The 13,355-nt window shown below is 50.2% G+C and overlaps 1 protein-coding gene across 1 annotated transcript in view; it reads right to left on the bottom strand.

Annotated features, from left to right (window-relative positions):
• SGCD (sarcoglycan delta) overlaps window positions 1–12,427 on the bottom strand; it is a 486,338-nt gene extending 473,911 nt beyond the window's left edge. Inside the window, exon 1 of the mRNA XM_024214221.1 lies at window positions 12,372–12,427. The gene's annotated coding sequence lies outside the window, so the exon portion shown is untranslated. The remainder of the gene's footprint in view (window positions 1–12,371) is intronic.
• Between the last annotated feature and the right edge of the window lie 928 nt (window positions 12,428–13,355).

Raw genomic sequence — 13,355 nt, 5'->3', positions numbered from 1 at the left:
TCTTTAGATCTTACATTTGTAGCAGACCACACTGAATCTTAAAAGCTGGAATAAAAATCCTAGGCTGTTGCTATGCACAGGTTTGATAGACTTCAAAAAGTTATTGGAGTGGGACAAACCGTGTGAAATGCTTTTATCAGGAAGTGAGGCGAGCAGCAGTCCAGTGGCTCAAAAAAAAAAAAAAAAAGCAGCTCTCATTTAATTAGCTCTTTGCCAAGTGTCAGCGAGGCTGTAGGAACCGTCCAATGGTGGTTCCTCGTTTGTGATCCAAATAGCTATAGCTCCATTCCTGACTGAAACACAGCTCATTATCCTGCAGAGATGAACCCTCCTCAGGAGAGAGGTGTTTCTGCCGCCGTTAATAGCATCGGTTCAATACGATCGCTCCCACTGCCTGCTTCTAGCAGAGTATTATCTGATATGTGGATGTGATATCGGAAGCTTGTGCACTGGGATAGAGCTGGCACATCCAGGCTAGAAGCAGTGAGATAGATTGGTTTCTAACAATGCAATAGAACTAGTTTTATCTGCAGACAGGAGTCAAACCTAAGAACAAATCCCAGTCTTTTTTTTTTTTAAGGGGATGGACAGTGGAAAACAGGAGGAGACAGGAATTGTGTCTATGGCCTGAATTAGTATTTATGAAGACTATAGGGAACGATACCCACTGCTGAACAATCCTTGCCAAGGTGGCAACTTTTAGCCCTGGCTCCCAGACACTTCCAGAGAGCACACTGCTTGCGCTGAGATTGGAAGGCACTAGATTGTGCCAAGCTGGCAGGTTTCTCCTAAAGGAGAGCCCCCAAAAGGGTTTTAGTCACCTCACCATCATTCTTTGCAATTTCTCCCATCAAACCCTAAAGTACACTTTCATTTATTTATAAAATATTACACTATCCATCCACAACCTTTGATCAAAGAGCGGTGAGCATTTTGCCCCTGGCCCCATCTAAAAATAGTCATCATCACTCTCTGACATCTCCTCATGGATTTCTAGCAATCAGCTCAACTGCTAAAATAGAGGAGGGAAGGATGCTGAGCTTCCTGCAGTTGGAGGAGGTTTCTGGGGGTGGGTCTGACACACAGGGCCATCCCTACCCATACGCAAAGTACGCAGCTGCGTAGGGCACTAGGGAATTTGGGGCACCACATTTCCTGGTGCCCTGCGCAGCTGCATGCTGCTCCGCCTCTTCCCCATGGCCCCCGTCCCTGCTCCGCCCAAGCCCCGCCCCTGCTCCACCCCTTCCCCAAGTCTCCGCCCCTGCTCCACCCTAGCCCCGCCTCTTCCTGCTCCTGCTCCGCCCCCACTCCCCTGAGGACTGCTGCAGGGGTCGGGCCTGCATTCACCATGCGGTAAGTGGAGCGACCCGGCCCCAGCCTGCTCCGCTCCCCTGGCTCCAAGTCGCACCGCCGGCAAGTGCTGGGGGGCAGTTCCCCTCTGCCCCATCCCCGCAGAGGCCTGGGGCCAGCTCCCCCCCACGGAGGCCAGGGGACTGCGTAGGGCACCCAAATGGCTAGGAACGGCCCTGCTGACACAGCCCCAGCCACTCCTTGCAGGGGAAAATGAAGTTCCATCCTCTCCTGCCTCCAGCCCATTTGGGACTAGCAGCTGAGCCCAGCTCAGGGTGGGGTGTCCCCAGCCCCATGGTGATTTACCTCTCCACCGGCTGCTCTGGGTGCCTGAAATGATGTACCTGCGCTGCTAGGGAGTGGTGTGTGACTGCTCTTGCAGCTTCCCTTTGCTTCTGTCAGAAAGTCATTTTTCTGTGGGGAAGCAATGAAATCTGCAGGGGACATGAATTCTGCGCACGTGCAGTGGTGCAGAATTCCCCCAGGAGTAGTATTATCTACACCATGCCTGACAGGTGTTTGTGTAACCTGTTCTTAAAAACCTCCAATGACAGAGATTCCACAATCTTCGGGTTTTCCTGTATTTCTGCATCCAGTGCTATGGGGGAGCTAAGAAAGCATAGTTCAATGCACATACATAAATTTTACTCCTGTAATCATGTACTTTGTCCACTTCCATAATTAAAAAAAAATTAAGGGACTCTTCAAAACATACATGGCCAGATCTTCACCTGGTGTGAACTGGCAGATCCACTGAGATCAAATGAACTACATTGATTTTTGCCAGCTAAGGATATGGTCTATAGTGCAATAATGCAGGCTGCTCATTTTTTGTATTTCAAATAATTCAGCTCATAATAAAAAAAAAGACATTATTCCATGCATGTGCAGTGACGCTTCAGTCACGAAAGGCAGAATCCTACAGCTCTTACTCCCTCAGTACTCTGTTGGCTCCGGCGGGAGATTTGCAGAAGTATAGCACCCAGGCGTTGGCCCAGGCTTTTTTGTTTCAACTCTCTGCACTGCCACCCCAGTGGCCCATTAGCCTGCACAGTGAGGCAGTGCATTTTGATCAGGAAGTGAAATAAAGGAGAATGGCTTTAGAAATGAGCTTTAAAAACAGAAACAATTCAACCCATGAAGGTCGCCTTGGTGTTCCCTTACCATGATGCTAATCTGGGTGACGTGGACCTTGCTGCTGGAGCTCTTTGGTGCCCAGCCATGTCTACTGAGCAATCCGCTCTCCCTCATCTGAGCGATACAAGCGCTACGAGGAGTAATGCAGCTTCCGTGAAGCAGGTGGGCGTAGAGTTACCTTGCTTGGACCAGCACGAGGGACCTCTATTACGTAGGCAGCCACCAGGAAAGGCCTTATCTTATCTAAGGCCTTATCCACCCAGTCGTTTTGCCCTGATTCCAGCTATCAGCAGCAGCCAATCACTAGGTTAGCTGCACTAGTGCAAACAGCAGCTTAACCTGTCTACAGTAAGTATATGCGCCAGAACAACTACCCCGGCTGATGGTCAATAGGGACCGTAATCAAGGCAAATCCCCAGCATACACAGGGCCACAGCACAGTGTTAACAGTACAATTAAAAAAACACTGACGGTCATATTTTCAAAAGAATAGACGATCCATGCCATAGTGCTTTGAGGTTGCATCAAAGGGAAGCAGGGAAGCATCAAAGTGTACAAAATTTAGATACACTTCCACCGTCTCTAAGCTTCCTTGGAACACCATCGCATAGCCCGGAGGAGGTGTGTCTGAAAAGGCAGCGGTACTCTGAGTAATACAGAAGCAATCTTTTTCATCTTCTCATCAAATATTCTAAAAAGCCACCACAAAACTGCTTTATAAATGTGCTGGAATTCCTGAGCGCTATGAGATCTTGCCGTGACAGATCTTGCAGTCGCATGCAATATCTTTGGGGACCATACTGTATTAAATCTATGAATGGTTTACATAGGATTGTGTTCTACTCCATGGGAGAGGGTTACTACAGCCCCTGTAGGAATGAAAAAACTGTGGGTGGTGATTAAGGTGAATCACTGAGACTAAACCACTCTAGAGAGGTACTGCCACCGGAATGATTCGGTTATATTGGTTCAAGCTGGGTTTTCCAGAGACTAGAAGACAACGAAAGGGCTTTTGGTGAGGATGAACTTGAACTGACTCATGGCCTGCTTTCCGATCCAGCAAACAGACAGGACCTTCTGCCCAAGGTGAGGCCCCAGCCCTAGCCTAAAGGACAGAATGATTTTGACTATTTCCCCATAAGACTGATGGGTGACCTCTGGTAAGGAACTTGCGTGTAGGAACTTTTATTGTTTTTATATGTTTTATCGGTAATGCTTTTGCCTTAAGAATAAATGTGCTTGCTTAGAAAGAGTTATGTGGTAACTTGTAACTGCTGGCAGTATACTGTTCGTAACCCTTGGAGAGGAAGCAAAGGCACTGGCCTTTAGGCAGACTGGCTTGCAGGGGATATATCATAGTGTAAGACACAGAGCTGTGTAGCCTTAAAACCCCTAGGTCAGAAGGGAGTGGGACAAGGGTCCCTACCCAGAAACAGGTGACAGCAGGGACCTGAGACCTGACTGAGAACTTCTTTAGTGGCCCACAGAAGGGAGGATACAGGTGCAGTAACTCCAACTGTGATACCTGCAACATGAGATTCACAAACACTGACATACGTACAGGAAACTTGCAATGTTCACGCATGATTTGCTGATTAGATGGGATGTGTCACTGAGATTTTTCCACGGTTTTCTTATTATTCAGGGATCAGATATTCTGCTCTCTGGTCTAGCATCAGTGTTTGGGAAAAGGTAATGACCCTCAATGCTTTAAATTCACTGGAAAGCAGGATCCTCACCTTTCAAAGGATATAAATCATTGGTTTCCAGCTAGCTGTACCAAAACTCAATGAAATTATGTCAGAAACCAAGAGAGAGAAAGTCAAGACTGACACCAGGACTGTGATTTTTGAGCCTGATCCAGTTTAGTCAATTGAATTATTTCAACTGATTACTACTAGGGGCTGACCCAGGCCCACCAAGGTTTCACATCTTAAGATCTGCCACAGCTAGAAACAAAGGGCCAAATTCTTTGCTGGTGTAAATTGGTGCAGCCCTATTGCATAGCATTGCACCAGTTAATTTATTTATTTATTTATTAGTCCTGTTGGTATCCAGGGAGTGGATACCAACAGGACTAAAAACTAAACAGGATGATGTGTCCTTTGAAAGGACCTCCCCCCAGCCTAAGGGGAGAATTCACAGGTCTGTGATACCAAATAAATACGGGGGACAACTAATGAAAAAAACAGGAATGGGAGTGAGGTCATAGGGCTAAACAAAGGGAACTTGATGGGGACACAGAGCAGAGAACCTGGACAGCGCCCACTGCTCCTCCAAGGCGTCAAGGGAGCCAGCGGATGCCGCCCAGAGGAACTCCGCCCAGATGCGTGAACGGACGGAGGAGCGGAAATAGGCCCCACAGTCGCAGGAAATCCCGTCGGTCAACCTCCTCTCCCTGGTTTTGTAGATGGCTAGTTTGGCCAGGGCTAAGAGGAGGTTGATAAGGAGATCCCGCGGACTTTGTGGGGCCACGGATGGGGAGTGCATAGATGAACAGGTGAGGGGAAAAGTGCAACCAAAAACGTAATAATATATCTAAGAGGAGTCGGAATAGGGGCTGCAATCTGGCGCACTCTAGATAAATGTGCGCCAGGGTTTCCTTCGTGCCGCAAAAGGGGAAGGTGTTTGGGATGGGGTAAACCGCGCCAAGTACACGCCCGTGCTCACGTCCCCGTGAAGGAGCCGCCAATTGATATCCCCGGCGGGCCTTGGAACCAGGGTGGAGTACAGGCTGGCCCACCGGGGCTTCTCACCCTCGAGAGATGGCAGGAGGTCCCGCCACTTTGTGTCGGGGCAGGACGCAAGGGTGAGGAAGTGAAGGGTGTGGAGCACAAGCGTGTATAGATGTTTCTTTGGTGCAGTCTGGAACAGAACCGGCTGCAGATCGTGCAGCCGGCTCACAGTGAAAGGGCAGGGGGGGCCAGTTGGGTCCACGGGGCAGGGGCCTGGGGTGGAGGGTGGGCGGGGCGTGCCCTCTCGCAGGACCAGGTCGAGGTAGACCCGAGCAGCGGGCGGCAAAGCGGCCCTCACCTCCTGAAGTACGCGTTGGGGAGTGTGAGGTCTGGAGAGCCCCATGCGCCAAGCAAGCGTTAGGGGATCCAGCCAGTCTCCCCGGTCGTAATCCAGGAGGTCTCCAACTCTGGTGACTTCAGCCAAGACCAACCTCTGGCGCACCGAGGGGGACTCCGCCACCTGCACACGGAGCTGGGGGTTGTGTAGCAGGGGTTCCGCAAGGAGATCAGCCCTCACGGTGGCCGCCACGGACCTGGTCGTTGAAAACAGCTTCCAGGTCCGGAGGAGGTCTTGGTAGAAGACCGGCAGACCGGAGAGGTCTCGCGGAAGACCTCTCGGATGGAGGTAAAGGAGCTGCCCCACCTCCAGGGGCAGGTGGAGGACCCCTGCAGAGACCCAGTGCATTCCTGGCCAAAAGAACTCCAGGATCGATGTCCGGAGGTTGGCCAGGAAACCCGGGGCCGGGACCAGGCTGTTGAGCCGGTACCAGAGCATGGACAGGACTAGTTGATGGAGCACCAGTGCTCTCCCTCGAAGAGAGAGGCACCGGAGTAGTCCTGTCCATTTCCGGAGCCGCTCCGTCACCCTGCCCTCTAAGCCGTGCCAGTTCTCTGGTGGAGACAGATGCGTGGCAGAAAGGTAAACGCCGAGATAGAGCAGCGGACCCGCGCTCCACCGGATGGTCTGAAGCGCGGGTGGGAGGGAGCTCGCCTGCCACCCGTCCCCGACCACCAAGCCAGAGCTCTTGACCCAGCTGACCCGGGCGGAGGAGGCTGCCGAGTAGATGGCCTGGCAAGCCTCCACCCGCACCAGGTCACCCGGGTCCTGGACCACGAGGAACACATCGTCGGCATATGCCGACAGGACCAGCCGCAGCTCCGGCTCTCGGAGCACCAACCCCGTCAACCTCCGACGGAGGAGACAGAAGAAGGGCTCGATTGCCAGAGCGTACAGCTGACCCGAGAGGGGACACCCCTGCCGTACTCCTCGCCCGAAGCTGACCGGCTCGGTCAGGGTCCAGTTGAGCCTGAGCAAACACTCTGCGGAAGCATACAGCACCTGGAGAAAACCCACAAACTGGGATCCGAAGCCGATCTAGGCAGAATATATACTAGGCAGAAACTTTTGCCCAAATACTTCATCCCATTTGGAAGCTGAGATTCACACTGGTTCCTAAAACATCAGGCCATTATTAGTGCCTGGGATTTATTATCATGATTTTTTGCATTAGTCCCAAATTGAGCAAATCGCAAACTTTAGATCAGATTAATTTTAAATCCCTGATAAAGTGTCATATAGTTAAAACTTATAGTCCTGTCTAAAAAACCCTGAAAAATATCAAACTTAAAATAGCCTTTACTGCATAAACATTTACCATTAAATTTTCAAACAAGAGCAGAACCACCTATCCCATCAGAATCAGTGACAGGGAGACAGGTTATTAGCTGCATATAGTTTTGAAAAGCTATGGGGTTAAATGCCAAAAGTTGCTGTGTATTCATTCTGAATACAAATATTCAACCACTTTCAATTACCTTCTAAATCAAAGTTTGTCAAACAATGCCTCAAGTAATATGGTGTCAGAGCCTTCTAGTGAAGCATCAGTATAGCCTGTCAATTACTGTTTTGCCAATCACACATTTAAGAATTTCTTAATGCTTAACTCAGGCCTACTCGGACTTCTTGCTCTTTCAGATTCTAGTTGCTGATGGTCCACAATGTAAGAGGACTGAAACAGAAACGCACTTCCTCCGGCAGTCAAAGAAAAATTAATTCAGATGGTGGTGATAACACAAAAGCTTTTAGGCAAAAATAGTTCCCATTTCAAGTGTATCTACTGGATTTAAAGAAATCAGATGAAGGAGCCCAAACTTCTCACACATGAAATAAAGTACTCCTGGGGAAATTCTGCACCCCTGTAGGGGAAATTCTGCACCCCTGTGCATGCGTAGAATTCACGTCCTCATGCATATTTCTTTGCTTCCCCGCAGAAAATGACACGGAAGCAAAGGGAGGGAGGGGGAGCTGGGGACGCCCATGGGTGTTGTTTGCGGGAGCACTGCCCCCAAAACAAAGGCAAGACATAGGGACCACACAAGATCACATACCACTGCCTCTCGTGCCCCCCTCTCCTCCCCGCATTTCTGTGAGCGCAAGGCATAGGGACCACACAGGATCACATATCACTGCCTCCCCACCCCTGCATTTCTGTGGGCGCAGAGCTGCCCAGCTGAAGGAGGATGCTGCTCAATTCGCTGAGTCTGCAGCCGGACACCACCTCCTGGGTCCTAGCGCCAGACGTCCTACCCTCCTGTGTGCTGAGAGTCATCCTGTTTTCTGTACAACAGTGAGTGCCCGTGGGGGGGCAGGGCAAGAGGGGGCAGAGGAAATGGGGAAAAGGGGGGGGGGGGTTGGAAGATGCAGTGGGATAGGGCAGGGGGAGGGGGATATAAGAGTGAGGGGAAGGAGATAGGGGCAGGAGACAGTGGGGAAGGGGATGGGATGGGAAAGAGAAGGGGATTGGGGAATTGGGAGCCTGGCATGTGGCATCCACACGGAAGCAGCAGCAGGGGCTCCCCCATTAAGCAGGCCCATTGAACCCCCACCATGACGAGTCCCACCCCAACGAGCCCCTGGCACCCAGATCCCCACCCCACCAAGCCCCAACCAGCTACACCTGAACCCTCATGCCAAACGTCGTACACCTAAATTCCCCTGCTGAGTCCCGACCACCTTCATCTGGACCCCCCCTGCAGAGTTCAATTGCCCCTGCACCCGGAATTCCCCAACATGCCCCTGTATTTATTGACAAATAAAATTTGCAGAATTTTAAAATAGTGCACGCAGAATTTTAATTTCTTAGGCACAGAATTCCCTCAGGAGTAATAAAGGCAGAAGTAGATGGCTTGGAAAGTAATCTTCCCCTAAAAAGCTTCAATGCCAGATATGTGCCCCAGAGGTTTTATCAATGCACATTAGTCCCTAATATACTTCTTCCAAAGTCATCAAAACAGTTCAATGAAATATCAGTTCCTTCTCAGATTAGCCCAGCATAGAGTTACCATTTACCGGTAGCAAAGTAGCAAAAGAATGCATTACGATTTCAAAGAAAAATGACAAGAAAGACAACAAAATAACCGTATAAAGCATATAACAATCTTTCAGTTAAGGAAGTGTTATACTGATTTTTAAGGGCAATTAGACTAGTTTTTATTTAGTTATAATTGGGTTTTGTTGACGCACAGAGAACATCTGGAGATGTATTAGCTCACAAGAAAGAGAGGACAAGGTCCCATCACATACTATAGATATATAAAGGCATCTCCATATACAGAACCTTCCTCTTTCTGAGGGTCAGGCACAACCCATCTGTGCCACTGCGTACAATATGCTCTTTATCTCTCTCCATCAAGCACTTTTTAACGCACCCCCTTTATAACGCATGTGTATTGTATCAACGTACATCATGGCCACTCGAGCACTATAGGTATGTTATAAGGAAAGCAAACAAACATCTGAACGGGAGACACTGGTTGCCCGAAAGCTTGTAGGATTTCTTTCTTGCTCTATTCTGAGGTATTGAGATTTTCTAAATCAGCAAGGGAACGTACATGCTTGCATCCCTGTAGCAGAGCAGACTCACTCCTCCCTCCCCTGGAGCCCCACAAAACGCTGGGAGACCGTCTTCTAGCACAACACCTTGTGCAATTTGTTTACAGTGTTCTTTTCCACTGCCTTTATACACTATGTAGCCTCATCTCAACAGTAACACGGAGCCCTCCACTCCTAAGGCAAGGAGGGGAGCGCTCTCTCATGGCTCTGGCTCTAAAAGCCAACTTTGTGCTGCCTTCCTGTGTCCTTTCTACCATTTGGGCTAATGAGTTAATTAGCCTTTTAATTCTCTCCAGCCCATCCCAATCTATCAACTGGGCACAATTCTCATAGTCAGGTGTGCTGCAGGGCAACCATTCGGCGTTGCAGTGATCAGAGCACTGGTTCAGGTGCAGTTGCTCACCACAGTCACATTCCCCGTGAAAGTCAGGGAACCTAACTCCTCTTTGGGCCTTTGACAAATCTCCCCCCATTTTATCAGCTCTATACATTGTTTGTAACACTGAGTGTTGGCAAAACAAGAAAATTGTCATGGTAACTTTTTTTCCCAAAAAATATATTTTTTTTTTTGCAAAGAAAGTCTTTGCAGATAACAGAGAAATTAATAACAGTTGCAAAGGGAATACATTAATACTATACAATCCATGATTCTTAAGACCGAACAGTAAAAATTACTGGAAGCTACAAATAGCAAGTGTGAATAAAGTCAAACTCTTCTTTATATTCCACTGTGAGAACTTTTAAGAACTTAAGACAAAGCCCATTTTCCAATGGCAAAACAGAATATTGTAACATCTGTATCTGCTCTAATTAAAGAGATTAGAAATGAAGCTGTTTTTATAATGTACTTCTGACAGATGAGTCTCCTTTACTACACCCAATCTTGATTGTACGGAGCCAAAATGACACCTCTTATCTCTCTCAAGTCAATATCATTTTGCCTCTACTAAGACTCAAAATAAAAGCTCTTTCTAAGCAAGGCGGCTAGAAATATGGGACCAGATACTCATTTGGTGTAAAGCAGGGTAGCTCCATTGAAGTTAATGGAGCTATACCAGTTTACACGAACTGACTATATAGGGTCCTTTACAGAACATGCTCCTGGAGTGCAGGTCATGTGAGCAGATTTCTATGCTTACCTGTATATCACATCACAGAACAGGCATGCCTGCTAGCATGCGTATCTAGTTCAGAAAGCTGTTTGTGGCTGACCTACGCTGCCCAAATATGGCTCAGAATTGCTTGTTTTTCTTTTCAATGAGACACCACGTAGGTGCTGATTTAGTGGTTCATTTATCAACCTTGCCCAATATTAAGCAATTAAATTTGGTTTAATCTGTACAACTGAATTTGAACCCTTCCCCTTCCCCCCCCCTCCAAAAAAATCTGAGATACCATCATGTGAATGGGTGTGTTTTCAACAGCTGACTTAATAGAAGACAACTGACTCAAGGGAGTTAGGGGCTGCACAACCACATGATTATAGTATTTGAGCTTTTTTACCTTTTAGATCTTGAATTTACAAATGAAATTAAAATAAAGGCACTTCAATAGTCATTCTTACTGCTACAGATTCAAGAGTATCTGCTAGAATAGCCATTGCACTTTCAGAAAAGTCACCAAAAAATTATTAAGTGTTGTATCAATGCAAACCAACAAGCTCCTGAAATTCTGTGGTTCATGATTCAAAGTCCATTCTTCTCCCTAGACCTATTGGATACATTTGTGCGATACAAGGAAAAAACACACATTACTTTTATAAGACACCAATCTGCAATCTTCTATTGTTCCATCTAAATGGCGTCTCCGCAGCTCTGAAGTTCATGTCATCCTTGCAAAAACAATTGAAGTGATTCAACGGGGAGTTTGCTGTTCGCATCACACCATCAGGACAATGACATCTGGACAGCACACAGCCTAGAACAAGTCAATCGGAAGGGAAAGCACACATCTCCTTGTCCATTCAAGATACTACATAAAAGCAGTGGCAGGTGTCAATCCAGAACCCTTTCCCCCCGCACTGCCGCCGAGGAACGCAGAATGATCAGTTGCCAACACATCACCTGTTGGTCACTGCCAAGCCAATCAGAACCATTGCTTCATCCTTCCAAAAGCTGTGCAGTGGCTGAAATAACCAGAGCCATGCGTCCCTTGCTGTGTGTCAAGGTACAAGAGTTTTCCCATTGACAGGGACTTCAGCCCCACCCCTGACTCATTTCACCTGCTGCTCCTCCACTGCCAACTCTCTCTCTCTCTGAAGAAGAAGAAGTGGGTTGTAGCCCACGAAAGCTTATGCTCTAATAAATTTGTTAGTCTCTAAGGTGCCACAAGTACTCCTGTTCTTTTTGCGGATACAGACTAACACGGCTGCTACTCTGAAATCTCTCTGACTGACACTCACACACACACTTTTAATATTCAGCCTGCATGACCTGCCTCTAATGAGTTCCATTCTGCAGTCTACTTCTCTCCTGCACTGTCTCCACTGATCACTAGCAAAGTAGACCCTATGCTCTAGTGTCTCCCAACCTTTCCAGGCTACCGGCCCCCTTTCAGGAGCCTGCTTTGTCTTGCATGCCCCCAAGATTCACCTCCTTTAAAAAACGACTTGCTTACAAAATCAGACCTAAGCATACAAAAGTGTCACCGCCACACCGGTGCCGAACAATTGCTGACTTTCTCATCTTCCCCACATCATGATCCAACAAATCCATATCGATATGTGTATTTGCCTGTCAGTGTACAGCATCTAGAGCAGGAGAAACACGTCATTGTCTGTATGAAATTTTAGTTTGCCCTGACTTGGCTGGTGCTTTTCATGGAGCCTGCTGTAAAGCCAGGCAGATCCCTAGATGAGCGGCGGTCCCCGCTGGAAGCTCTCTGGGGGTCCCTGTACCCCTGCTCCAGACCTGTTAAGGCACAGCCCCACCTGGGCTATCGCGAAGGGTCTGCCAGGGGATGCAGGGTGCCGGGAAAGCCAGGCTGAGATTTGCTGGGGGGCAGCGCACTTGGCTCTGCCGCGACGCCAAGGGAGGCGGCTGGGATGCCGAGCCCACCCTCCGAGAGCCCCTAGCCTCCCTCCCAGCAGCACCCCCGGGTGCCTGTGAGGGAGGCTGCAAAGCTAACGCCGGGCGGGCAAAAACTTCCTCAAGTGTCCAAGCCACGCGGCGGGCTGGGACGGGAACCGGGGAGCCGCCCGCCCGGCCGGGCAGCGCTCTCTCGCCCGAGGGAGCCCGGGCGCTCGGCGCGGTACTCACCCCGGGGGCCGGCCCCGCTCGGCGGGCAGCCCAGGCTCACGAGCTCCGGCCGGCGACCGCAGCTAATTCCATGGGGAAGGAGCGAGAGAGACGTCGCCAGCCCCGTTAGGAGAGCATGCCTGGGGGGCGAGGGGGCGAGCTCTCCTCCTGGGGCCGCGGGCAGGGGCCGGTGCCTAGAGCCCGAGCATCCTCCCCGGAGCGGCCATGCAGCCGGCGCCTACATGCATTCAGGCCGGGGGGCAGCGGGGCTTTGCCTGGCAGGCGCGCTCGCTCGGGGGGGCACGCATGGGCTGGGGCGGGGGGGTCCCGGTCACTGAGCCCCCCTCTCGCTGCCCGGGGTCCCCCTCCTCTCTGGCGCTCACTCCCGGCGCTGGCTTGCCGGGCTCCTGGCAAACACTGGGAGGGCAGGCGCTAGGCTGGCTGCAAACAGCAGCAGCGCCCACGTGCCGGCTGCGTGTGTGTGTGTGTGTGTGTGTGGGCGGGGGGCAGGGGGGGGGGGGGGGCAGGATTCTCCCCCTGCAGCTCCAGGAATCCGGGGTTGCAAAGAGCTTTGCAAATCTTGCCAACCGAGGGGCGGGTGGAGCCGCTGCCGCTGCCCTGCCTGGCTCTAGCAAAAGGGGCTCCCTGCATTAAGCATTTCCCAACCCCCACCCATCCGCCTCACACACACCCCCCCCCCCCAGGCTGGCGAGTTGGGCCCCCTGACTCAGTTGCTCGTTTCTGTTCCCATCTCGCCCTGGGAGGTGCCTTTAAAGCAGAGAGGCTCTGGCTGGGAATCAGGCTGCCCGCTTCAGGAAGGAGACTGGAAAAGGTGATGGGCGGCTGGTTCTCCCTTGCAAATCCATAACATGTTCTGGTGTGAACACCCCTGCTAGCAACCCCCCCGGGGTTTCCCTGTTGGAGCAAGCCTCAAATGTCCCTCCTAGTCAGAGGCACTCAAGAGGGAGGTCACAAGAAGAATTATACTCTAGAGGCTGGGGCCCT

This window comes from Terrapene carolina, unplaced genomic scaffold, assembly GCF_002925995.2.
Source record: "Terrapene carolina triunguis isolate 2854851 unplaced genomic scaffold, T_m_triunguis-2.0 Scaffold629, whole genome shotgun sequence".
In the NCBI taxonomy this organism is placed as follows: domain Eukaryota; kingdom Metazoa; phylum Chordata; order Testudines; family Emydidae; genus Terrapene; species Terrapene triunguis.
This window is presented reverse-complemented; position numbering and strand designations above follow the sequence as displayed.